Raw genomic sequence first — 27,679 nt, 5'->3', positions numbered from 1 at the left:
CTTTAATTGAGCAGCTTTTCTAATATTTTTGTGACTCAATGGAGCTGTCTTAATCCTTAGCAATTTCTACACTGCAGAGCATCCCATATTCCTTTGTATACCATGACTGTGAGGTTCTTTTCTCACTCTTCAGCTTTTATCTCTTCCGTAATCAGGTTTTCAAGTCTCGTTGTTCTGGACAGTCCCGTGGATTTTCTAATAACCAAGTTTTTGTGTTCAATGTTTGGAACTAAGCTTTTGTATTCTATATTGGTCCTTTTATTATTCCACCATCCTCCAGTTTCAAGTATATTTTCTTCATTTTGAAGCTTTACAAATTTAAAAATTCTTGGACTTATCTCCATTATTCCTGTATTTATTTTAAACATATACTCCATTTTCATCTTGTCAGGTACCATAGCTCATATATCTTTCACGTACCATAGCTCTTAATCTTTACTTAGCCGCCTTTGCTCTTTGCCCTTACTTTTCAGCCTCCCTCCCTCTTTTCCTGGTGTGTATGTCTATCCTCGTCTGTGCCTGCCCAACAATTTTATTACAAAACCTTAACTCTTATCTCCCCTATAATCGTTCCTCTGTTTCACCCAGTGACTTTTCACTTTGTCGGTTGTTAATGCCATCAGTCTTGAGTTATTACTGAATGATCTTAGTAGTGTCCTCTCAGCCCATAGCTACATTAACTGTTTAGGCTTTACTATGCCCCCGTTCCGTTTCTTTCTTCAATCATGCTTTCTTACTCTTATTTCCTTCACACTGGAACTGTATCATTTTCCTCATTGCACATGGGTGAAGCTCCATTACTGCGCCTTCTGGTCCAAATTCATAAATCCTATATACTTCTGTTGGCTTTTGGACTGGATTATAAAATTGTGACCAGAAGCCAGGCCCTGAAACCAGTGAGGACAATCGTGCTAACCTTTTTTTATTCTTATATAATTTGTAGGTATTTCTGTTTTGTTATAAGCATCAACTATTTTTTTTTAGTTACCATGATTTTACTGTATTCATTTGACTTGTTCTTTTTGCTAACTTTGCAGGTATATTAACTGACAGCACATTCTTTTCAATATTTTCCTTCAATTCCAGCATTATTTGGTTTGTATAATCCCTTTATTATTTACTATTGTTACATTTTATTAGTAGAGTATCTTATGTTTTAATCTTCAGTACTTATTCCTTGGGTACATAATTTTATGTAGAGATTTCCAGTTATAGCAATCAGTTAGAGCTTATGCATAGAGATATATTATTTTTACAATTATGTCTAGGTACTGTAAGGAAAATAGCGTGTCATATATGAAGAGGTGAAGGAAACCAAGAAGTTATGCTAATTGATACACATTTATTTTCACAGTGATAAACAAATTAGACATCATGAGACTAAGCAGTAATTCTTCCTGTCACTAAAACATTTTTCTTATATGAAATAGACACTATTGCACATTTATAAAACATTGTCTATTCTTATTTTATTGTCGTATTATGTGAATATCTAAGATTTTGAAAAAAGTTTTAATCTTTTATATTCTCATTTTACATGTGCTCAATCTGGTAGTAAGGAGTGATCCAGCCCATCTACAACAGATAGAGCGGCTGTGGTGGTGCCAATGATGGCTACTGGAATTGTTTGATACAAGATACTTTAAAGGAGGGTTGGTAATTATTCTCTTATAAGTTTTAAGATGAGGCCAAAGAATATACAAAAAGTGAAATGCAGAAAGTGATGTAACTGGAGAACCAAAAGGATACAGCAATATTATTTCTATTAAAGAAATAATTTAACTAGACCACCTGCAGGGTGTGTTTTTAATTATTCTGTTACAACATTTATACTAAAACTTACATCTTATTTGATATACAGTATTACAATTTTTTAATATTTAATGATTGAGTAATACCAACAATTTACAACTTTGGGCATAGTGTAAGGCTGTACACCCACTAAAGGTACATAATAGTAACCAAAGTTTGTAGCTCCCTTTGTAAACTTTTTTCCATTTCAGTAGTCTATTTCACTACTTACTAACAGGTTAATGCACAAGTTAAAAAAAAACTAATTCAAGAGTGAAGGAACAACAACTAAATACAAAAACTATTTGGTGTTATGTGACGGTTACATATTCAGGGAAACAACAACAAATCTTTTTCAAGGGTCTGGAAGCGTACACACAAAAACAATTACAGTAATCTTATCATCATAACTTTAATTGAATAAAATTTGATTGTATGCGTTCATTATAAACTCTACAGTTGCATTAGTTTACATGATATCCACGCACTAATTTTTACATGAGGGCTCAGGATTGTAATTCTGTTCGTAATACCTTTACTAATAGCTTATTGGAAATAATAGGATGATGACTAGGTTTGAGCTTTATGCATGATTACATCTTTTTAACCTTCTGTACTAATCCATCTCATTATCTAAAGAATTTGACCCTAGAGACTGCTATGATCTTCATGTTTGAACAGTTGGACCCTTTAATTATTTCTATGAAACACCCCTAAAGTTTATAGAACTTCTCTCTCGAAGGTGTTTAAATGCTGACATTGCTGACATCTACCTACCCCTAAAATTAAAAATTTCCCGTTTCCTCTCCTTGCAAAATTTCTCCCCCTCCCCCTAGTTTAAACTTGGATTAATCTGGAGGTTAATGGCAACTATCTCAGGTTTGGGTACGCCATAGTTCCTTTGTCTGTACAGCTCTCTTGTCGTGTTTACAAGTGTTTGTCGTATTTATCTCTCCTACCCACGATCTAGATTGGGTTTATATTTGTGATTTTGGATGTGTTGTTCTGGTGCTCCTATGAATGCCACTTTGAGTGATTCAAGCAACTTAGTAAAAACTTTCCAGTCACACAATTGTTTTGAGGAATGTGGTTTTCTAACTATTCCTGTACTTAAATCAAGATTAAAGTTCAGCTGATACTGACCACTTTAATTGTTCGAAATGTAAAAGTAAAATAAAATTTTTGTGGGAAAATCCATAGAAGACTAGGCTAGGTCATCCAAGCTATTTTTTTAGCTTTCTGGGGTCAATAATTGTGAGCTTTTAATACATTCACTTTGCTTATGAATCTTACAAAGCCTCTAAGCCTTCAGGAAAGGCAGTGCTCAAGGCCTAACTACAGGTTAACTCCTAGTTTTGCCCAACAGTTATAGTATACCAGGTAGTAGTGTTCTGGAGGTACACAACCAATTAGTCAGCTGCCTCTCAGAGCCTTGCCTTCTCAATTACTTCAGGTCCTTCTATTGCGTAACCCTCATATTTCTATGATGTAGTGTTCTCTATCCAACCACTGGATTCTGATAGAAACCAAACTGGTAGCTGCATCTTGTATCCCTGCCTCCCCCCTTCAGTAAGCACTCATGAGAAAAACTTTTATACATTTATTTATGATATGGCATATTGTATGGTTCTGGTAGAATAAGGAAACAGATTTACGTAATTCCTCATCTTTCAATCCTTCCTTGTGAAAAGGGAGCCACAGCCTATTCTAGTCTAGGTTATCTAAACCATTCTGCAAATGCCAATTTTTTGTAGTAATGATTGTTAAACTTCTAGAGTAGATTGTGGTAGAGGAGGTTTTTACATCGGATCAGCATTTAAACAGGTTTACAGTTCTCACAAGTTTTTGATTGAAAAACCCTCACCAGTCCTGGAGGCGGCGAGGATAGGATTTTGGATTTTTTTTTCAACAGTCTGGACAGGTGCATGCTTATTCATTTGAATTCTTCAGAAATCTAAGAAACTTTGGTTTATAAACGGTTAAAAAATTATCCTATGCTGGGCCTGTGTTTCGGCCTCAGTACGAGTCCTCACATACTGGTTAGGATGTCTCTCGTCCTGATTGTGTGGGATTTCTGTGCAAAAGATTTATGGAAACTGGCTGTTTTTTAACACATCTTTAGAAGTTACCAGAAGGTGGAGAGTCAGAATCACTTTAGAGAAGTTTCTTCTTAGTCCAACTCAGAAGATACTTTCTTTGGGAATGAAATGGGACAGTTCTTTTCCAGGCTTATTCAGAGAGGCTCTTTTCTTTGAGTTACTTGAAGATGAGGGATTTCCAGTGAAACCTCAATTAGTATTAGAACAACACCTTTGCTCTCTGGCCTTGATTTGTATTCCAGTATATCTAGTATTTTATGTATTACAGATGCAAAACTAATTTCAACTAGTTAAATGGTGGGATGAACCTTGCCATTTATCCCAGTGCATGTCCTTGGAAGTAGGGGTTCCAGAGATATCTCTTCATGAATGCTTTCCAGCTTTATTCAAAAGAAAATAGTTTTCCTTTTAAAAATTACTGGATATTGGGTGCTGCAGCAATTGTGGGGGCTGTAGTGTAAAAAGGAATTTATTATTAATTTGCTTAAATATGGTTTAAATTATGCTTTTTTTTTAAATTTTATGGTAGACGTCAGTATTTAAATGGCTTTGAGAGATAAGCATTATGAACATCAGGTGAATATACAAATAATAATGTATAAAAATAAATTTCATTAATAAAATTACTTTTTCAGGTTTTCCAAGGTATAATATTATCTAATACTGTAATTTTCAGCACTATAAAACTATTACGCTTCCATTTTCCCAAAAAGAAAAATTGATGACATGCCAGCCTATCATTTTATACTGTACTGTAAGCTATCTTATAACGCTAGGCTTAGAGAGAAAATATTAGCCAAAAGGTTTTACCTAACATATCTGTCGATGTCTGTGCATTACACATAAATGTCCCAGTAGATTTTCTGGGGGTGAATAATCAACTTTCTTGTAAAAATGGGCACCTCAAAATCACTTACAGCAATTTCTCTCTTACACCACGTTTTTTCCAACTTCCTTTTAGATTCTAATTTCTCTCAAAAGCTCTAATTGAGCACTCACCACTGAGACTTTTTTCGAAGGCAGATTTAACAAAACCCTCAAGATCTGAAATTAAGAGAAAATAAGTTTCTGCATCACAGGTTAATTTGGGAGGTTATTTCTTGTACAAAACTAATTAAAAGTATGAATATAAAACTGGAAAGAATAATGGAATTCTAAATAAAATTTATTATTTCTATACCAACCCGATGTTCGGAGTGCTTCTCACTGAAGGCTTAGTTACTCTAAAACTAAAATATTTCTTTAGGGTTTTCTTTCTTTGTAATAGGTCTACCCACTCGTTAAGTACCAAGTTAATCTGGCAGTTAATGGCAATTACCCAAGTGTGGGTAATCCATAATTCTTCCTTTTCTCTTTTAAAATCTCTCCTTGCACTTGCTTGATTTAGACTGCTTGCTCAATATCTAGATTTTTTTTTTTTTTTTTTGAGGGAGGTGTGGTTTCCTATTTCCACCAAGCAAAATATAATTATAAAATATAAAATTGTTCCGACGCGATATACAAAACTCTTAATCATTTAATACAGGAATTTGCTTCAGCTCAGCTGAAACAGCCGAAGAGAAAAAAAACCAGGCAGTTGTGCTGAATGGTTGGCTAGCGGTAAACCCCCCCCCACTGCCAGCCTGCTTTCCTCATTTCACTCGCTTCAGCTCAACGTAGATGATTGTTCTACTCTCCGCTCTCTACGCTGCAGCCCTTTGCCTTCTCTTGTACTTATGTACTAGTGATTGTGTGATTATTATGGAGGAGAAAGTTACTCGTAAGATGCGATGTTGTGTGGGCAGTGGCGGGCGCTGCAGTAGGTGGCTTTCGTCACCTTCTGTAGACCAACACATGCTCTGCCCAACATGCAGGGGAAAACCTTGCTCTCAAAGTTCTCCCTGTCGTGAGTGTGAATCCTGGCCGCCCTTGCAGAGGCAAGCTTTCGAGAATCGACACAAATATCGCCGGATCCCTAAAACTGTTTCTGCTTCGGAGAGCTTGCCTCTTTTGAAGAAGAAGAAGAAGGGGGAGCCGGTGCAAAGTGTGTTGTCTCGAGACAACAAGGTTCGAACAAGCTTCTCCCTCAACCACTCCAGTGACAGAAGAGGTACTATGTCACAGAGTCTTTTGTGCCTTGTCCTCTCCCTCTCGACCCTGCGGTCGGAGCGCTTACTGGGGGTTCCTCGGTCGAGAGTTTGAAATCTCAGAGTGTTTCCTTCTCGGCCTCTGAGATTTCAACTATGGAGTCCATCTCTGTAGCTGCTCTCCATGCTGCTTCGTGGCTCGGCCACTGGTGTGGTACGGTCAGTGTTCGCGCGGGACACCAAGCTCGCTACCCCCGAACACATGGAGCAGTACAGGAACCTGGCTTTCTCTGGTGGGAAAGCTGTTGCTTTTCTCTTGGACCAGCTTCCTACCCAGTATGCCAATCTGATCCTCAAAAAGCGCGAGCCAGTAGCTGCTCGTTTGGCGAGACAGATTGGTTCAGGAGAGGTCCTGGCACTTGGGAACGCTCCTATTACAGCTGCAACTTCTCTCTTTCCACCAGAGGAAGTTTGGGCTGCGCGGGATAAATGGCGCCTCAACTCAAAAGGACTCCATTATCCACCAGGCGCAGGCTGCGAGTTTCAAGGGACCTGGTCCCGCGAAATCGTCCGCGTCCAGGCCGAATCAGGCCAAGTCCACGGGAAGTAGCAAGGGTACCGCTGGTCGTGCTCCTGCTGCTCCTGTGCAGCTGAGACCTGCTCCTGTTCAGAAGGCAGTATGACTTCATGCTTTCGATAGACTTGAAGGATGCGTACTTTAGAGTACCAGTTCATTGGTCGTCTCGAAAGTACCTCCGATTCACCTTCCAGGGCACGGTGTACCAGTTCAAAGTCCTGTGCTTCAGACTGTGCACAGCTCCCCAAGTGTTCACGCGAATGTTCATGACTGTAGTAGCTTGGGCCCACTCGAGGGGCATCCGCCTACTGATGTACCTCGGTGACTGGCTGATTCTCGCTCCCTCACAGGACCAGTTGATTCAGGACCGAGACTCGCTTCTGGCAGTTTGTCTCGATCTGGGGATCGTGTTGAATTATGAGAAGTTGAACCTCATTCCCAAGCAGAAGGTGAAGTATCTGGGAATGCTGATCAACTCGGCAGCAGCTCGCATTCTTCCCTCGGAAGAACGGATCAGCAGACTCAGAGAGGTTGCGCAGCCGTTACTGTCGCAGGAACAACTAACAGCCCTTGAGTGGCAAGCTCTTCTAGCTCACCTCTCCTCGCTGGAGAAGCTCGTTCCTTTCGTGCAAATCCATCTCCGCTCCCTTCAGTGGTGTCTGAAGGAGCAGTGGTCGGCAGCCACCGATCCTCCCTCGTCCAGTCCTCATAGATCGCGATGTAAGGGAGGATCTCCTTTGGTGGCTAAGTGGCTAAATGAGGAGAACCTCATGAGAGGGTTTCTCATAAACCCTACTCCACCTCAGTTTCGTTTGTTCACAGACGTGTCCACGCAAGGTTGGGGTTCACACCTGGACGACTTAGTCATGTCAGGTGTGTGATCGGAAGAGGAGAAACACCTGCATATCAACGTGCTGGAAATGATGGCAGTCTTGAGAGCACTCATTCATTTCCAGGCCCGTTTGTAAGATCACTCGATAGTGCTGGTGAGCGACAACACGTCCGTGGTCGCGTACGTCAACAAGCAAGGGGGCACGCTCTCACGTCCTTCGCAGCAGTTGATGAGGCAGATGTTTCTGTGGGCAGAGAGTCAACATATAACCATGTCAGCCAGGTACATTCCAGGCAAGAGAAATGTTCTGGCAGATGCCCTAAGTCGCAGAAACCAGGTACTAATAGGGGCAGAATGGTCTCTTCACCCTTGGGTAGCGAGTCGAGTACTCGACTTCTGGGGAGAACCATGCATTGACCTATTTGCAACACGGCACAACGCCAATCTTCCCGTGTGTTGCTCTCCAGTAACAGATCCCGCGGCTGCGTTCGAGGATGCACTGCAACATCCTTGGGATCGACTTAATTGCTACGCGTTTCCCCCCTTTTGCTTGCTTCTCGCAGTCCTGTTTTGGGTCTAAGTAACCCCAGGACTCAGGATGACTCTCATTGCTCCACTATGGCCTCACATGGAGTGGTTCCCCGATCTGTTTTCGCTCCTGGTCGAGGCACCGAGAGAGCTACCACACTGGCCAATCGCCCAATCTCCTTCGGCAACCCTTGTTGAGCATGTACCACCAGGCGGTGCAGTTGCTCTGACTTCAGGCGTGGAGATTATCCAGCATCTCCTCAGAACACAAGGCTTTTCGCGAATCGCTCCCAGAGAGATGTCAGGGTACCTTATTAGATCCTCCTCCTCAGTCTATCAGGGTTGGTCTTCGGTGATTAGTGTAGTGGAAGGGGTATCTCTCCAGTAGGAGCCTCTCAGACTCAGATTGCAGATTTCCTAGTCTTTCTTCGCAGAGATAAGCTCCTTTCGGTTTCTGCCATTGAAGGGTATAGGTCTGCCCTTGCAATGGTAATGGTGTTCTGTCTGAAGGGCATAGATATCTCCAACGCCCTGGAGATTTTTATGCTCATTAAGAGCTGCAAAGTCGTGTCCCCCGAGGGAACTTCAAGTTCCCCAGTGGGATGTCACTCTAGTTCTAGGGTCTTTTACTCGTGCTCCGTATGAACCCTCGAGCCGTGCCTCGGACAGGCACTTGACCCTTAAGACTGTTTTTCTGCTAGTCTTAGCATCGGCGAAGAGAGTCGGAGAGTTACACGGCCTCTCTTGTAATGTCACTCACGCAGAGGGTTGGAAGGAGATCTCCTTGAGTCTTGTGCCAGAGTTCGTGGCCAAGACTCAGAACCCAGCAATCCACGATCCCAGGTTCGAGGCCTTCACTATTCCTTCCTTACCGGATGCGGCGAGTGGCGGTTCAGGTGAGAGGCTTCTCTGTCCCGTCAGGTGTCTCCGGCGCTATCTTAAGCGAACTCCGCATCTCAGACCTGAATGTCGACGACTTCGTTAGCACTGGCAGAGCCAAGAAGGTGGTGTCAAGGAACACGATATCCTTCTGGATCCATGAAACCATCCGCAAAGCGTATGAGACTTCCTCAAGAGTCCAAGCACCAGCGAGGGTTAAAGCTCACAAGATCAGGGGCATTGCCCCCACACTCGCTTTCAAGAAAAATCTTGCAGTGGGTCAAGTGCTGAAGGCTGGCGTTTGGAAACACCAGACCACCTTTACGGCCTTTAACTTGAGGGAGTTTACACACAAGTCCTTGGACACCTTTGTTCTTGGCCCGGTGGTAGCGGCTCAAGCTTTTGTCTGACCTCTCAAGTTCCTCTGGGACAGGGAAGTCTCTTGTCTTAATTTTTATGGTATGTTTGGCAGTGTGAAAGCAGTCTGCATGTGATCCGCCTTTCTCTCTGTCTCCTTCCTTGGAGTTCCATACATCAAGACAAGTCTTCCCAGGTAAGATTGCTAGAGTTTGATACAGGTATTCTCCCCCCATCTTCTGCTAGGCAGGGAAGATGGTGGATGTATAAACCCTTTTCCTTTTGGTTATGGACGTTCATCCAGTCACTGTGACCCCAGGGTCGAAGGTCTCTTGCATTTGTGCTCAGATGGTCGCGAGATGCTCTTACCCATCGCACGACCCGGCTCCCAGTCTCTCAGACCCCACCATCATCATGTGGGGTCAAGAGACATGGATGGGTGGATTTAGTCCTCTGCTCTCATTCGAGATCAGGTCTATATCCGGCCAGTTAGCTGTTTACAAGCAGCAAAGGCAGACCTCCCACCAACCAGTAAGTCTTCCTATATTAAATGATTACGAGGTTTGTATATTGCGTCGGAACAACTGACAATTTGTCCTAAATTGTATTTTGTCTAGCTATACAAACCTGTAATCATTTATTATAAATGCCGGCCTCTACTACCCCTCTCATGTACCACATTGAGCCTAAAGCGTTTGAATGAGGAAAGCGGGCTGGCCAACCATTCAGCACAACTGCCTGGTTTTCTTTCTCTTCGGCTGTTTCAGCTGAGCTGAAGCGAATTCCTATATTAGATGATTACAGGTTTGTATAGCTAGGAAAAATACAATTTAAGACAAATTGTCATATTCCTTTAACAATTTTCTTTGTTCACTTACATGAAATATTAAATTGTCATGAATGTACTGTAACATAACTGAAGCACAGAATCACATGAGAAACTGTATCTTTAGACAACTTTTTCACTCTATTGTCCAAAGCTGTCATTAGAATAAGTCCAAATATGAACCCAAATTTTCTCACATTTTCGCAAGGAAAGAATGTGATAAATTTTGAATTTTTGGGTAGACGTCGACATAAAAGGTTCAAGAAAAATGAAATAACATCAGATGGGTAAATAATAAAATAATAAATTTTATATTTATAATTAAAATTCTATTTTTCACAGACGGGATAAATTATTTAAGAAGTCTTGATTGGATAAATTATTTAAGCACAATCTTATCAAGTTAAGTAAAATAATTTTATGGATAGAAAATCTAGCTCAGATAAACATTTCTGCAGTAGCATATCCTAAATGTAATAGCTGGAAACCAATTTTGTCATAAATTGATGTTATACCTTATTTAAATTAATTTTTTGGGCTCAAGCCATGTCGTCCTTATGGAAGTTCCTAATGTAGCTTCCTAAGGGATATATGTTACTACAGTGATATTCCCAGAGAATTAAACCTTTAGGTCCCAGAATTCTAACTCCTGGAGCGAATATCCTTAAAATTTCTCTCAAGGATATCGCATAATATCAGAGGATGTATTCTTGACACGCCACATAGCAATCTGCACCCCTAATAGCGTTTACGCTTCGAGGGGGGCGTATCAAGGTTACCCCTGTTCACGTACTACTATTGACCACCACCACAGCGCCATTCCCAAGATGGCGGACATTCCTAATTTTGTAGCGATTTCACTCAGTGGTGTTCCCTGTTGATCTAACATTTCGATCGATTTGCAAGGATTTTTATTATGCATTCTCCAACTTCTTTCGCCTTCGGAAAGTTGAGTATTGGGTCTTTACAATGAATAATTTTTAGCTCCTGTTTCACAGTGAAATTAGAGTAATTTATTGTGTTTAGAGCTAGCCTATACCGGAGGCGCTATGGGCGCCATCGTTCGTTAGGCATGTTATTTAGTTAGGAGAACGACTCCCGGTTTTTAAATAGCATTAATTAATTATTTAATTATGTAAGCTATTTAGGCAACTATTCTTGTAAAGATATTTATAATGTGCATAATTTTCCTTTCCATGTCGATCGTATAGTTAGTTTCGGTGAGTGAGGTAACCGAGATCTCGTCTCTCCTAGGTAACCTAACCTAGGCGTTTTATTATACGTTTAGACATTCCCCGGTTACCCTTGTGTAATGTGATTTCAATTATGCAGAGATAGTTATCTCTTAGAATTGGGTGAAACATTACACGTCTCCAAAAAGGAGATTTAAGGGTAATCCCTCTTCCCTCTGAGCGTAGCCTTAGGCTACAACCTTAGTGGGTCGGCCTCGAATTTTCAATTCAGGCACGACTATCCTACGGTTTTTTCTGCCCTTTCCTGTAACCGCAGATGCAGGTTTTTTGGGTTTAGTCTGGTCGGTAGCTGACTGGCAAGATGAATAGAATTCTTTTGCTAGGTTAGGCTGCAGACATAGGAGGCTAGACCTCCCTAGGCCACTCCTGAAGGGTCTGTACGATATGACCCTTCTCCCTGTGACCTAGCTGACTAGTCCTGTGTTAGTTGACCCTAGGCTGAAGAATAGAATTCTTCTACTGCTTAGGGGACACTGGCACTAGAACCACGTTTCCTTACCGTTTAGAGGTGGTGGCGAGGGTGCTTCCAACCTCTTTATTGTATTAATCTAACCCTAGGCTAAGGAATAGAATTCTTTAGCAAGCAACATGGGATAGTTCTAATACTGGAACGGAGTTTTGTTAGGTAAAGCAGGACAGGCTACAGCCGGCTCCTGCTGTACCTTTCACAGGACCCTCTTTTCCCTTCCCTTCTATCCCTTTATGTTGGCAAATCCCGGCAACCTTACTGTTGCCGGTGGGTTGCCGGGATCGACCAGATTCCCTCTCTTGAGCAGTTGACAACTGCCGGCCGGCAGTCATGACAGCTGCCGGCCGGCGGTCATGACAGCTGCCGGCCGGCGGTCATGACAGCTGCCGGCCGGTGATCATGACATCTATCGGCCGGCAGTAATGACAGCTGCAGGCTGCCGGCCATGACAGCTGCCGGCCGGCAGTCATGGTGGCTGCTGGCAGGCAACCAGGGCAGCTGCTGGCCATGTTGGCTGTGAGTGGGAAGTCCCTTGGGAAGTCCCTTCTGTTACCAAAGGTTCTTCAGTTCTCCCTTGAACTGCTAGCAACAGTGGCTGCTGCCTACCAGGCCGGCACAGATTGGTGCTGACTCAACCGGCAGCACGCCGACTGTACTGATGGGGCGGGCGGCAGGGTATAGACAGGACCTTGCCGGCTACAGTACTGTAGTTGGATGGAAGCTTGAATGTTACATTCTCCCCTTCCATTTGAACCTTCTTTCTGGAGACAGGTAGTAAAGTTAGACTTATATATCCTTTTTTACTGTATATATACACAGTATTGGGTAGTCTGTTCTCCATGCTATCTCTCTCTCTTTTAGCTAGCAGGCTGGATGTGCCGGCGTTAGCTAGCTATGCCGACGACATGCCGGCTGAACTACAGTATATGTTTATACAGGTAGTTAGTATATTTGCAATATAGGATATACTGCAAATAGAAAGCTTCTGTATATATTATACTAGTAGTATTTTTTCCAATATATTTTGAGTATCCTACCCAAATATTTGTGGAACCCAATCTTATATTTAAAGAATTTAATTTCTTCAATATTCTGATTAGAAATCAGTCTTCAGATTACCCTGCAATATTAAAATTTTTTAAGGACTGGAGGTTACACTCCATCCCTTAAAGGGTAGAGCCCTTATCCTCGAGTCTCCATGATCAGGAAACTCTGTTTTAATTTTGTAAGGGAGGTCACAACAAATAGGTTGGGTGTGATACACAAATATATGTCTTTCATTTTCCCCAGTCCAGTTGGCATCATGCCAGCTGGACTGAACAGTCAGTTGCTTGCCATAAAGGCAACACATTGGCTGGATCACACTAAATATAATAATACAGTAGCCAGTAAATTGCAATATAGTGCATACTGCAAATAGAAAACTACAGTTATGATTATACAGTAATTATTTCTAACATATTTTGGGTACCCTCATGCGAGCTTATGCTGCCGCCGCTCTTATATTGAAGGAATAGTGTTTCTTCATTAAGCTGATTGAGAAATCAGTCATCCGTACCCCACAGTATCTAGAATGAAAGGGACAGTGAAGTATACACTTCCCTATCCCTAGGGGTTAGAAAAACCCCTTTTTCAGTTGGAGTTCCTTTGATAAGGGAATTCCTCACATTTAATACTGAGGGGAGGTATCAGCATTTGCTTGCAGAGGATACACAAGTATGTGTCTCCTACTATCCCTTTATAGCTTGCTATCCTAAGCTATTCTGTTAAGATATGACTTTTGATATATTGGTTATCAGTGAGAATTGTATACTCATTCTGTTTTCCTTTCTTTACAGGAGGAACACCAGATGTCATGCATTGCAGTCTTCTGCAAAACTAAGAGTAAGTGTTTTTACGGACATAATGCATGCAGGTTTCATGCCCCCTGCAGTATTGGAGCCTGCAAAGTATGACGGGCCCTATTGTCCAAGGGTTTCAAGAATCCCAAGTCGGTGGAGACTAGGGATGCAGCTCGTTTCAAGCTACGCAACTGGGTGAGAGGCTTTCAGAAAATCTCTCCGGGACCTTACCTACCTAATGACAAGATGTGTAGGTTACTATTTCCAACAGCAAGTAAGGAAATAGTGGTACCCCAGGCATGAGGTACATCTTCCGACGGCCAGATAACCTTTGGGAAGGAGGTCAGAAAGCGCCCACGGGAAGAAGGGGAGAATGTCGGGTTGGAATTGTCTCCATCAAAACCGGCTCTAGAGCCAGCGACATCGATATCTCCGCCTTCTATCCCTCTATTAGATGGAATGGACCAGTTATGGGCCCAAGTGAGGAATCTAGTAGGAAACTTGTGCAAACAGAGCGCAAAGCAGGAAGCGAAATGCAATGTAGAGCCTTGTAAAGCTCCACTTGTTGCTCCTCAGGGGTCGTACAAACGACCCATAGATCAAGACCTTCCGACATGCTCCAAAACCAATCCCTGGAGGTTTACGGGGCTGATGCCGATTTTAAACGGCAAACTCTACATCTCGGAGAAGATGGGTGCTGTTCCTCTGGACAAAATTCAGTTTTGGCCAAGCTTTGACGCTTTCCCGAACTGTTTCATTAGACTGAAGGATGAACCAAGGTCAGGAAAAGGAACGGAATCAAAGGAGGTTATGATTCTCGACCATGATAAAGCACAGGCTATCTTATCAAGTAGCATAGAAAAGGCGGGTTACTTGATGTCGAAGGTATTCACACCAGGTAACAGGCACTCTTCCTTTCTTGCTCCTGCTTCAATTTCATTACCCTTTACGGAGAAGGCATTTAAATAGGTCACCGAGGCAGTAGAGGCAGGTAAACCGTGTCCTACACTCATGGAGTGCGAGCCTCTGTCACTAGCCTTTCCCAGACAGGAGAAGAACTGGAAGGAAGCCCATTTAACCTTTTCAGTAGGAAGACTTGAGGCGGATGTCGCCAGTCAACAATTTAAGGAAAATCTCCCTAAATTATCTGAGTTTCTCTTACAGGATGAACAAGAAACAAAGAGACTTGCAGCCTCCCTATCTCTACAAAACTACATAAGAGTTCTGTTCAGCTCATCAAGATACCCCAGACATGCTCAAGGTCTTAGCCAAAATACATATGGCTACATTGATACATTGGTAAAAGACCTTTATGCCTTTATAAAGGCTAGAAGAACGTGTAGGGAGCTTGTGTTAGCTAACGCGACAACGAAACAAGGAAGCTAGTATCTTCCAACATCTGGGGTAAAGACCTCTTTCCAGACGAGGTAGTCAGGAAAGTGATTAAGACCGCCACCACGGAGAAACCAGGACTTCTCCAAAAGTGGGACATCCTTTCAAAAAGAGAATCTTCCAAGGTTGTGGGTCCCTAACCTAAGAGGAAGATGGAAAGGTCTAGAAATCTATTTCGAGCTGTCCAACAACATTCCACAGCTGTTGTGACTGCGCTACCACAGGCAGGTGGTTGAAAATATATTACTACTGATCAGTCGAAGCATAGAAATGCTTCTAGTAGGAGGGAGGTTCCTTTAGGATCGCTGGACCTTCGATCCTTGGGTCATTGGCCTAATCAAGATGGGACTAAGATGAGAGGTGATGTCTCTACCACCATTTCCTCAACTCCTCCTATAATCCAAAACCCTCCTGGAGGAGTTTACCTGAGAGCTCTAGAGCATACAGGTGGTAAGGAAACTATAGTCCACCGAATTCCAGGGAAGACCGTTGTGTGTCTATGAGAAGGACTTGTCGCCACTCAACAAGTCCAAATAAAACGAGTTCAGAATGTTTATCCTCATGAACATAAGGACCCTGTTGCAAAAAAGGGTGCCTGTAGTCTTACCAGACCTGAAAGTCATCTATTGGCAACTTCCAGTCAATCACCCTCTCCCCTCCTATCTAGGATTCAAGTTACACAAAGTAACGTACTTCCTAGGAAAGATACTCGTCAGACTAGACACAGTCCTAGATATCTTCATAAATTGGCAGACACAGTCACGCAATAATTAAGCCTAGGAAAGGTTCAGGCAACAATGTTCTTGGACGAGAGGCTGGGGTGGGCAGCACCCAAGGTGGCTGGTCTATGAACATCCAAGGAAATGATCCGGTCCCCGGAACACCGCGGATGCAAGATAAGCTTCAAGAAGTCTCGATTCTCTCCAGCTCAAAGGTTGCAATGGCGAAAAAGCCATTGAAGCCGGTGGTCACACCAACTCTCCTTTCCTTGTGACCAACTCTCCTTTCCTTTGGGAATGTAAAAGGAGATGGCAAGGTCTGTCAAGAGAGACTGGTAATCAGTCAGATTCCCAAAACGCGAATAGGGAGGCCCTCTGATCTCTCTCCAGTTCGCAATAGAGACAGGCCCAGTGCTAAGAGCACTGATGCAAGATGCGTTGAGAGTCTGGAGAAAACAAGCATCAAACGCTTGAAGAGGTCTAAAAAGACCGATATTGGTCCTTCCTTAATCGCTTCCCTAACAAAGGTCAAAGTCCGAAAGTCCCAAGACCATGTTGGTCCAGTCATGAGTGGGGAAACTCTCTCCAGACAGATTAGATTGTCTACGGCTGATCTGGGACTCTGAAGCGATAACGAGACGCTGCAATCGACGATGCTAGAGAACGTCTCGTACAGTCTAGGTGTAGTTAACCATCCCTTATCTAAAGGGAGGGCACCTGTCAGCAGTTTATATACAACCGATCCGCAATGTGACAAAGGATGCTCTAATCGGGCTCAAGCCGATAGAGTTGGAATGGTCCACGGACGCAGACCTATTCTCTCCCAGATGGGAGCAAGTCCCCGAACTGCAGTCCGACCTCTTCATTACGAGCGTTGTCAAGGAACTACCTCGATACGTAGCCCCATACGAGGATCCTCTAATAAAAATGATAGACATCATGTCTCTGAAATGGAAGGGATAGACTTAGGATTTCCAGTTCATCCCATCCAATCACCGGCTGAGAGTCCTCAACATGCTGAGATCCTTCCAGGCAGGAGTAGCTCTGTTGGCTCCCAGGTAGCCCAAGGGCAATCTGTCCTTCTTGAGGAAGGAACGGAGGCTGAGGCTGTCCCTAGCTCTGAACCCAGGACGACTTCGGAAGGTTCAGAGATTAATTGCCTTCGATTTATCACAAAGAACCCGAACCCTTCATTGCATGATTTTCTTGCCCTAGCGGTTAAGAAAAGGTTTTGGATCTCAAAAGGCAATATAGAATTCTTAGAAGAATACAAGTCTAAGTCAACTAGAAGACCATATGAGTCATCATGGAAAAAGTGGGTTGCTTTCGTAAAAGCAAAAGGACCGAAAGAGATTTCAATGAACTTCTGTATGTCCTTCTTTATCCATCTTTATAACCAAGGTTTGGCGGCCAACACGATAGCTACGTGCAAGTCAGCCTTGACTAAACCTCTTCTATATGCCTTTCACGTGGACTTGGCGAATGAGATCTTTAATAAGATCCTGAAGGCATGTGCAAGAGACAGTGAAAGATGGAAATGGAAGGTTGTTAAAAGGAGAGGAGGCAAGGAAAAGGTGGGCGGAATATTTTGAAAGGTTGCTGAATGTTGAGGATGATAGGGAGGCAGATATAATTGCTGTTCCAGGTGTTGAGGTGCCAGTGATGGGAGATGAGAATGAGAGAGAGATTACAATAGAGGAAGTGAGGAGAGCACTAGATGAAACGAGAGTAGGAAAAGCATCTGGTATGGATGGTGTGAAAGCTGAGATGTTGAAGGAAGGGGGTGTGACTGTACTTGAATGGTTGGTGAGATTGTTTAATGTGTGTTTTGTGTTGTCTATGGTACCAGTAGATTGGGTCTGTGCATGTATTGTACCACTATATAAGGGTAAGGGAGATGTGCATGAGTGTTGTAATTCAAGAGGTATTAGTTTGTTGAGTGTAGTTGGAAAAGTGTATGGTAGAGTACTGATTAATAGGATTAAGGATAAAACAGAGAATGCAATCTTGGAAGTACAGGGTGGTTTTAGAAGAGGTAGGGGTTGTATGAATCAGATTTTTACAGTTAGGCAGATATGCGAGAAATATTTAGCAAAAGGTAAGGAGGTGTATGTTGCGTTTATGGATCTGGAGAAAGCATATGATAGAGTTGATAGGGAAGCAATGTGGAATGTGATGAGGTTATATGGAGTTGGTGGAAGGTTGTTGCAAGCAGTGAAAAGTTTCTACAAAGGTAGTAAAGCATGTGTTAGAATAGGAAATGAAGTGAGCGATTGGTTTCCGGTGAGAGTGGGGCTGAGACAGGGATGTGTGATGTCGCCGTGGTTGTTTAACTTGTATGTTGATGGAGTGGTGAGAGAGGTGAATGCTCGAGTGCTTGGACGAGGATTAAAACTGGTAGGCGAGAATGATCATGAATGGGAGGTAAATCAGTTGTTGTTTGCGGATGATACTGTACTGGTAGCAGACACAGAAGAGAAGCTTGACCGACTAGTGACAGAATTTGGAAGGGTGTGTGAGAGAAGGAAGTTGAGAGTTAATGTGGGTAAGAGTAAGGTTATGAGATGTACGAGAAGGGAAGGTGGTGCAAGGTTGAATGTCATGTTGAATGGAGAGTTACTTGAGGAGGTGGATCAGTTTAAGTACTTGGGGTCTGTTGTTGCAGAAAATGGTGGAGTGGAAGCAGATGTACGTCAGAGAGTCAATGAAGGTTGCAAAGTGTTGGGGGCAGTTAAGGGAGTAGTAAAAAATAGAGGGTTGGGCATGAATGTAAAGAGAGTTCTATATGAGAAAGTGATTGTACCAACTGTGATGTATGGATCGGAGTTGTGGGGAATGAAAGTGATGGAGAGACAGAAATTGAATGTGTTTGAGATGAAGTGTCTAAGGAGTATGGCTGGTGTATCTCGAGTAGATAGGGTTAGGAACGAAGTGGTGAGGGTGAGAACGGGTGTAAGAAATGAGTTAGCGGCTAGAGTGGATATGAATGTGTTGAGGTGGTTTGGCCATGTTGAGAGAATGGAAAATGGCTGTCTGCTAAAGAAGGTGATGAATGCAAGAGTTGATGGGAGAAGTACAAGAGGAAGGCCAAGGTTTGGGTGGATGGATGGTGTGAAGAAAGCTCTGGGTGATAGGAGGATAGATGTGAGAGAGGCAAGAGAGCGTGCTAGAAATAGGAATGAATGGCGAGCGATTGTGACGCAGTTCTGGTAGGCCCTGCTGCTTCCTCCGGTGCCTTAGATGACCGCGGAGGTAGCAGCAGTAGGGGACTCAGCAGTATGAAGCTTCATCTGTGGTGGAAATGTGGGAGGTTGGGCTGTGCCACCCTAGCAGATCCAGCTGAACTCGGCTGAGTCCCTGGTTAGGCTGGAGGAACGTAGAGAGTAGAGGTCCCCTTTTTTGTTTTGTTTCTTGTTGATGTCGGCTACCCCCCAAAATTGGGGGAAGTGCCTTTGGTATATGTATGTATGATGAAGGCATGTGCAAGGCTTAGGCCTGCAGCACCACCAAATCCATCTCTTGGTCTTTGGACAAGGTCCTACATTATGCCTCATCCATGAACAATGAAGATTTTTCGCTTAAGGATCTAACCCAAAAGGTTATTTTTCTGTTCGCTATACCCTCAGGGGCTAAAGTTAGTGAAATAGTGGCCCTATCTAGAGATGAGGGCCACATTCAGTTCGCAGAAACAGGAGAACTGAATCTCTTCCCTGATCCATCCTTTCTCGCTAAGAATGAGCTACCCACTAAAAGGTGGGGTCCCTGGAGAATCTGCTCTCGGAAGGAAGATGTCTCTCTGTGTCCGGTAGTGTGTTTAAAGGTCTATCTTCGTAGAACTTCAGACTTCAGGGGACGACAGCTCTTTAACCCTTTTACCCCCAAAGGACGTACTGGTCATACATATACCAAAGGCACTTCCCCCCATTTTGGGGGGTAGCCGACATCAACAAGAAACAAAACAAAAAAGGGGACCTCTACTCTCTACGTTCCTCCAGCCTAACCAGGGACTCAGCCGAGTTCAGCTGGTACTGCTAGGGTGCCACAGCCCAACCTCCCACATTTCCACCACAGATGAAGCTTCATACTGCTGAGTCCCCTACTGCTGCTACCTCCGCGGTCATCTAAGGCACCGGAGGAAGCAGCAGGGCCTACTGGAACTGCGTCACAATCGCTCGCCATTCATTCCTATTTCTAGCACGCTCTCTTGCCTCTCTCACATCTATCCTCCTATCACCCAGAGCTTTCTTCACACCATCCATCCACCCAAACCTTGGCCTTCCTCTTGTACTTCTCCCATCAACTCTTGCATTCATCACCTTCTTTAGCAGACAGCCATTTTCCATTCTCTCAACATGGCCAAACCACCTCAACACATTCATATCCACTCTAGCCGCTAACTCATTTCTTACACCCGTTCTCACCATCACCACTTCGTTCCTAACCCTATCAACTCGAGATACACCAGCCATACTCCTCAGACACTTCATCTCAAACACATTCAATTTCTGTCTCTCCATCACTTTCATTCCCCACAACTCCGATCCATCCATCACAGTTGGTACAATCACTTTCTCATATAGAACTCTCTTTACATTCATGCCCAACCCTCTATTTTTTACTACTCCCTTAACTGCCCCCAACACTTTGCAACCTTCATTGACTCTCTGACGTACATCTGCTTCCACTCCACCATTTGCTGCAACAACAGACCCCAAGTACTTAAACTGATCCACCTCCTCAAGTAACTCTCCATTCAACATGACATTCAACCTTGCACCACCTTCCCTTCTCGTACATCTCATAACCTTACTCTTACCCACATTAACTCTCAACTTCCTTCTCTCACACACCCTTCCAAATTCTGTCACTAGTCGGTCAAGCTTCTCTTCTGTGTCTGCTACCAGTACAGTATCATCCGCAAACAACAACTGATTTACCTCCCATTCATGATCATTCTCGCCTACCAGTTTTAATCCTCGTCCAAGCACTCGAGCATTCACCTCTCTCACCACTCAATCAACATACAAGTTAAACAACCACGGCGACATCACACATCCCTGTCTCAGCCCCACTCTCACCGGAAACCAATCGCTCACTTCATTTCCTATTCTAACACATGCTTTACTACCTTTGTAGAAACTTTTCACTGCTTGCAACAACCTTCCACCAACTCCATATAACCTAATCACATTCCACATTGCTTCCCTATCAACTCTATCATATGCTTTCTCCAGATCCATAAACGCAACATACACCTCCTTACCTTTTGCTAAATATTTCTCGCATATCTGCCTAACTGTAAAAATCTGATTCATACAACCCCTACCTCTTCTAAAACCACCCTGTACTTCCAAGATTGCATTCTCTGTTTTATCCTTAATCCTATTAATCAGTACTCTACCATACACTTTTCCAACTACACTCAACAAACTAATACCTCTTGAATTACAACACTCATGCACATCTCCCTTACCCTTATATAGTGGTACAATACATGTACAGACCCAATCTACTGGTACCATTGACAACACAAAACACACATTAAACAATCTCACCAACCATTCAAGTACAGTTACACCCCCTTCCTTCAACATCTCAGCTTTCACACCATCCATACCAGATGCTTTTCCTACTCTCGTTTCATCTAGTGCTCTCCTCACTTCCTCTATTGTAATCTCTCTCTCATTCTCATCTCCCATCACTGGCACCTCAACACCTGGAACAGCAATTATATCTGCCTCCCTATCATCCTCAACATTCAGCAAACTTTCAAAATATTCCGCCCACCTTTTCCTTGCCTCCTCTCCTTTTAACAACCTTCCATTTCCATCTTTCACTGTCTCTTCAATTCTTGCGCCGGCCTTCCTTACTCTCTTCACTTCTTTCCAAAACTTCTTCTTATTCTCTTCATATGACTGACCCAGTCCCTGACCCCACCTCAGGTCAGCTGCCCTCTTTGCCTCACGTACCTTGCGCTTTACTTCCACCTTTTTCTCTCTATATTTTTCATACTTCTCTATACTATTACTCTGCAGCCATTCTTCAAAAGCCCTCTTTTTCTCTTCCACTGTTACCCCCATGGACGTACCGGTACGTCCTTGCAAAAAAATGCTATAAAAATTTGTTTTTTATATTTTTTGATAATTCTTTGAGAAAATACAGGCATTTTCCAAAAGAATGAGACCAACCTGACCTCTCTATGACCAAAATTAAGGCTGTCAGAGCAATTTAAAAAAAATATACTGCAAAATGTCCTGGGAAAAAAATAACCCCTTGGGGGTTAAGGGTTGGAAATTTCCAAATACCCCGGGGGTAAAAGGGTTAAAGGAGAAACCTCTGGATCAAACTTATCCCTAAAACAACTGAGGGCGAAGCTCACCTACTTTATTTGCAGAGCGGATCCTGACAGTACTCCCGCAGGTCATGATCCGAGAAAGATTGCTTCATCACTGAACTTCTTTCAGTATATGGACTTTGAGCGTCTTCGTTCATACACCGGATGGAAATCATCCAGAGTGACTTACAAACACTATGCGAAACAGGTCCACGAACTGAAGCACTATGTAGTGGCGGCAGGTAGTGTATTAAAACCTGCCCCCTAATTACTGTCATAAACAGATAATTGCTGCGGACTTTGAATGTCCTCGCACATATACTGGATGAGAATCATCCAGAGTGTTCTACAAACACTATGCTAAGCAAGTCCATGAACTGAAGTAGTATGTGGTGACGTCGGGTAGAGTATTTAACCTGCCGTCTAATTCTACGATGAACAGCTAATTGACTGGGACTGTCAATTAAAGGGAGAAGGGGTCATCCCTCTTAGTGTGACCTCCTTTGAATAAGTGTTACCATGGTGACACTAGCTCTGTTCAAAATCCTAGGTGTGAAATTATACAGATAGCACTAGTGCCGTGTGTACGTAGTACACAGTGCCGATAGAAGTAACTAGTACAGGAATTATGAAGAGAAATTGTATAATAAATTTTCTTCAATCTGAGAGTGGCACTCATCATTCCTTTCTTCCCAAGAAAGAAAGATAATCTCTGTACATGTTACATGTATAGTTCCGTTATCATGCTACATTCGTTTTACTTGCTACTTTACTTAGTCATTTATTGAAAATAAATGTCTATTAGAATGTAATTGCGTCCTAATTCGCCCGATAATTGCATGATTAAAAGTCCAGAGTATGTACTCTTCATATATTTGTATGCTCACAAACAATGGATATAAGAAACACTGATAAGTATTTGGTAATACCTGTATTCACAAACTACGAGACGGTTTGTATATCCAGTGTATACTTATGTTTGTTCATACAATATATGCTAACCTTGAGACCCCTTTTTCTACTGTCTAGAATGACTCTTCCCTGTAGGGGGCAGGAAGCACTAACATCGTGTATGATTAATGATAATGACGGATAACGGTAACGTCATTTGTCTCGATTGATGCAAATGATCATAGAGAGGTTGTCCCAAGGTTAAGGCACTGATGAATATCCACAGATACATTGATGCTCTGGTAAGCTTCCATCAGGACGACATGGCTTGAGCCCAAAAAACGGATTTTGAGCGAAGCGAAAAATCAATTTTTGGGTGAGATCGTCATGTTGTCCTGATGGACCCACCCTTCTTTTCTAAAAAGAAAAGATCTTCACAGTTTCCCTCCCTGAGGCACTGTATCTGTAGCACCACGCTCAATGCTACAAGGAATGTCCGCCATCTTGGGAATGGCACTGTGGTGGTGGTCAATAGTAGTACGTGAACGGGGGTAACCTCGATACGGCCCCCCTTCTATTCTGCCACGTCCCCCTCGAAGCGTCAACGCTATTAGGGGTGCAGATTGCTATGTGGCGTGTCAAGAATACGACATCTGATATTATGCGATATCCTTGAGAGAAATATGTTATTTTCCTTAGTAAAATAAATTTTTGAATATACTTACCCGATGATCATATAGCTGTCAGCTCTGCTGCCCGACAGAAAAAACCTACGGGCGGAATACGCCAGCGATCGCTATACAGGTGGGGGTGTACATCAACAGCGCCATCTGTCAAGTAGGTACTTAAGTACTCGATGTCAACATAGAACCAATTTTCTCCTCTGTCCACTGGGTCTCTATTGGGGAGGAAGGGTGGGTCCTTTAATTTATGATCATCGGGTAAGTATATTCAAAAATTTATTTTACTAAGGAAAATAACATTTTTCAATATTAAACTTACCCGATGATCATATAGCTGATTCACACCCAGGGGGGTGGGTAGAGACCAGCATTACATGTTGACATTATTATGAGCTAAGTATTCCGTATTTCATTTTAGCAGTTATTCAAAATAACAAGCATAAAATAAATAAGTACCTGGTAAGGAAGACGACTTGAACAATTACTCTGCCTTTTTAAGTACGTCTTCCTTACTGAGCCTCGCGATCCTCATAGGATGCTGAGCGACTCCTAGGAGCTGAAGTATGAAGGGTTGCAACCCATACTAAAGGTCCTCATCAAAACCTCTAATCTAGGCGCTTCTCAAGAAATGACTTTGACCACCCGCCAAATCAAGTAGGATGCGAAAGGCTTCTTAGCCTTCCGGACAACCCACAAATATTTCAAGAGAAAGATTAAAAAGGTTCTGGAATTAGGGAATTGTAGTGGTGGAGCCCCCACCACTACTGCACTCGTTGCTACGAATGGTCCCAGAGTGTAGCAGTTCTCGTAAAGAGACTGGACATTCTTAAGATAAAAGACGCGAACACTGATTTGCTTTTCCAATAGGTTGCGTCGAATATACTTTGCAGAGATCTAGGTTAAGTTTTAGATTCAACCAAATTGGGAAATGTATTATATTAATATATTTTCCTAGTAAAGCACGTGATAACAAAACAAAAAAAATATTTCAGGAATTGAAGGTCTTGACTTTTTCTAAGTTTAGTGTTTATCTTTCCATGGGCACGCAAGGTAGCTCTTGTTCGTTTGTATGTCTGTTTTCATCTTACTTGGCTCCGCCCCATTGCGTAATGTGACAATATTTACTTGAATGCGCATTTGCTCCTCCCACTAATGTCGCTCCTCCAATCTAAATACTACTGGGTTCTTTTCAAGGGTTATTATTGGACGATTCATTGGTCTCTCAGTCTTGTTTCAAGGATCTGTTTTTCGTGCAATATAACATTGTAAACGATAGTATTCTGTTTTTTTCCCTATTTCATTATGGGAGAAACCCGTGATTGTCGTTTGTTTTCGGTTTTCAAAAGTTCCGGTTTCTATATTTTCATCACACGTCATTTAACTGTCATGGATCCTCCGGTACGGTTGTGTGAAATATGTCGTTATTCCTATTTTGATGTGATCGGCCGATTTCATGGGAATTATAATGGAACTCCTGAAGTAGTGAATCGTTTTCTAAGGGAGCATTCCGTATTACCTTTAAGTGTCCAGTGTGGTAAATGTGATTCGCCTTTACATTTTCGTGAGGATAGACATGTGTGGTATTGTACCAAATCTGAACGTATTCCAGTACTTGATGATTCAGAAGAGGGTCAACCACAACCTTCCACATCTTCATCGTCATCTTCCGTTTAAGGTAAGAAGTGATTTAACAAAATATATATATTCAAATTTACCCCTGGTTAAAGGGGGGGTCGCAGGGGGGGCGAAGCCCCCCCCCCCCCCCCCCCCCCCGGTAGGGGTACAGGGCCCCTAGGTTAGGTCAGGTGGGTTTGTTAGGTTCTGTGGTGCCCTGAAAATTACTGTGGCCTTAAGGGGGGGTCGCAGGGGGGGCGAAGCCCCCCCCGGTAGGGGTACAGGGCCCCTAGGTTAGGTTAGGTGGGTTTGTTAGGTTCTGTGGTGCCCTGAAAATTACTGTGGCCTTAAGGGGGGGTCGCAGGGGGGGCGAAGCCCCCCCGGTAGGGGTACAGGGCCCCTAGGTTAGGTTAGGTGGGTTTGTTAGGTTCTGTGGTGCCTTGAAAATTACTTTGGCCATAAGGGGGGGTCCGCAGGGGGGGCGAAGCCTCCCCCGGTAGGGGTACAGGGCCCCTAGGTTAGGTTAGGTGGGTTTGTTAGGTTCTGTGGTGCCCTGAAAATTACTGTGGCTTTAAGGGGGGTCGCGGGGGGGCCCTACCCCCTCCCCCCGGTAGGCCTAGTTAGGGGTATGGGGGAGGGGTGCTGGAACATTAATTATTCATTTATTGCAAATATCATCCAATGCCCCAACACCCTCCCCCCCCTTCCCCCCACCCAAAACCCCGGTTCCCAAAGGGTGTCCCCCATAATTGGTGGGATGAACTAGGGTATACATAGTAAATCTCTAAATCGGTTGGTTTGCAGTCAAAATAAACGTTAAATTCATTGAAACCACACTATTTCTGATGCAACAAATATATTTTTATTGCATTTTTCCAAATTTGGCTGAAACTAAAAATTTACCGAGATCTATTTTGTTTAAAGGCCACGGAAGTTGCGACAGCTCTAACTTCGTGTGTCCTTACCTTCAGCCAAGCTTGGTCTTCCTCATTCAGAAGGGAATGAGCTTCTCGTATTAACAGTCTGATAAAATAGGATAAAGAATTCTCTGACATAGGCAAAGATGGATTCTTAACTGAACACCATAAAGCTTCAGACGGGCCTCGTAAAGGTTTTTAAAAAAGAACTTAAGAGCTCTTACAGGACATAATACTCTTTCTAGTTCATTTCCAACCATACGATAAGTTTGGAATATCGAACGATATTGGTCAAGGCCGAGAAGGCAGCTCGTGTTTGGCTAGAAAACCAAGTTGTAGAACAGGTAGCTGTTTCGGATGAGAATCCGATGTTCTTACTGAAGGTATGAATCTCACTGACTCTTTTAGCTGTGGTTAAGCATATCAGGAAAAGAGTCTTAAAGGTGAGATCTTTAAGGGAGGCTGATTGAAGCGGTTCGAACCTGTCTGACATAAGGAATCTTAGAACCACGTCTAAATTCCAACCAGGTGTAACCAAACGACGCTCCTTCGTGGTCTCAAAAGACTTAAGGAGGTCCTGTAGATCTTTATTGTTGGAAAGATCTAAGCCTCTGTGACGGAAGACTGATGCCAACATGCTTCTGTAACCCTTGATAGTGGGAGCTGAAAGAGATCGTTCTTTCCTCAGATATAAGAGGAAGTCAGCTATTTGAGTTACAGAGGTACTGGTCGAGGATACGGATACTGACTTGCACCAGTTTCGGAAGATTTCCCACTTCGATTGGTAGACTCTAAGGGTGGATGTTCTCCTTGCTCTAGCAATCGCTCTGGTTGCCCTCCTTCGAAAAACCTCTAGTTCTCGAGAGTCTTTCGATAGTCTGAAGGCAGTCAGACGAAGAGCGTGGAGGCCTTGGAGTACCTTCTTTACGCGTGGCAGACGTAGCAGGTCCACCCTTAGGGGAAGTGTTCTGGGAACGTCTACTAGCCATCGAAGTACCTCGGTGAGTTATTCTCTCGCGGGCCAGAGGGAAGCAACTAGCGTCAACTTTGTCCCTTCGTGAGAGGCGAACTTCTGCAGTACCTTGTTGACAATCTAGAACGGAGGGAATGCATATAGATCTAGATGTGACCAATCTAGTAGAAAGGCATCTATATGAACTACTGCTGGGTCCGGGATAGGTGAGCAAAGTATTGGGAGCCTCTTGGTCATCGAGGTTGCGAAGAGATCTATGGTTGGCTGGCCCCAGGTGGCCCAAAGTCTCTTGCATACATCCTTGTGGAGGGTCCAATCTGTTGGAATTATTTGTCCCTTCCTACTGAGACAATCTGCTATGACATTCAAGTTGCCTTGGATGAACCTCGTTACTAGTGAAAAGTCTAGACCTGTTGAACAGGTGAGGAGGTCTCTTGCGAACTCGTACCATGTCAGAGAGTAGGTCCCTCCTTGCTTGGAGATGTACGTCAAAGCAGGGTGTTGTCCGTGTTCACCTCCACCACTTTGCCCTGAAGGAGAGACCTGAAGCTTTTCCAGGTCAGACGTACTGCCAGTAGCTTCTTGCAGTTGAAATGCATTGTCCTTTGACTCGAGTTCCATAATCCCGAGCATTCCCT

General features: G+C 43.3%; 1 protein-coding gene across 4 annotated transcripts in view; it reads right to left on the bottom strand.

The window, feature by feature from the left end:
* Positions 1-1,359: 1,359 nt before the first annotated feature.
* TrpA1 (Transient receptor potential cation channel A1) overlaps positions 1,360-27,679 on the bottom strand; it is a 279,964-nt gene continuing 253,644 nt past the window's right edge. For all 4 annotated transcript variants that reach the window (XM_068393457.1, XM_068393455.1, XM_068393454.1 and 1 more), the window contains one exon: positions 1,360-4,934. The gene's annotated coding sequence lies outside the window, so the exon portion shown is untranslated. The remainder of the gene's footprint in view (positions 4,935-27,679) is intronic.

This window comes from Palaemon carinicauda, chromosome 19, assembly GCF_036898095.1.
Source record: "Palaemon carinicauda isolate YSFRI2023 chromosome 19, ASM3689809v2, whole genome shotgun sequence".
NCBI lineage: Eukaryota > Metazoa > Arthropoda > Malacostraca > Decapoda > Palaemonidae > Palaemon > Palaemon carinicauda.
Note: the sequence above shows the minus strand (reverse complement) of the source record. Positions and strands in the feature narration are given on the sequence as shown.